The sequence below is a fragment of the Elephantulus edwardii genome, unplaced genomic scaffold (assembly GCF_000299155.1).
Source record: "Elephantulus edwardii isolate Elephantulus edwardi_28Jun2011 unplaced genomic scaffold, EleEdw1.0 scaffold00568, whole genome shotgun sequence".
NCBI lineage: Eukaryota > Metazoa > Chordata > Mammalia > Macroscelidea > Macroscelididae > Elephantulus > Elephantulus edwardii.
In genome coordinates this window covers 280,864-281,439 of record NW_006400318.1, presented here as the reverse complement: position 1 = coordinate 281,439, position 576 = coordinate 280,864, and positions in this window count along the sequence as shown.

Genomic DNA, 576 nt, shown 5'->3' with positions numbered 1-576 from the left:
GTGGACTTGAAGTGGGACACAGACCTATAGCTCTGACCCACGACCCCCATCATTAGGTATCACATTGCTCCCCCCCCGACTAGGCTCACCCCCGCCCCCACCTGCTCTGAACTTTGGGACTGGCCAAGGTTCCGGGCGCAGACTCAGTGGACGGTGGGAGTGGACTTGAAGTGGGACTCACCCCTGCAGCTCTGACCCACGACCCCCATCTTCATATATCGCATTACTCCCCCACGACCAGGCTCACGCCCCTCCCCCACACCAGCTGTGAACTTTGGGACTGACCAAGGTGCTGTACGCAGACGCAGTGGACGGTGGGAGTGGACTTGAAGTGGGACACGGGCCTGTAGCTCTGACCCATGACCCCCATTTTCAGGTATCGCATTGCTACCCCCAACCTGGCTCGCGACTCCCCCCCTCCACCAGCACTGAACTTTGGTACTGGCGAAGGTGCCGTGTGCAGACGCAGTAGACGGTGGGAGTGGACTTTAAGTGGGACACATCCTGGTAGCTCTGACCCACGACCCCCATCTTCAGGTATCGCATTCCTCCCCCGATCCTGCTCACGAACTCCCC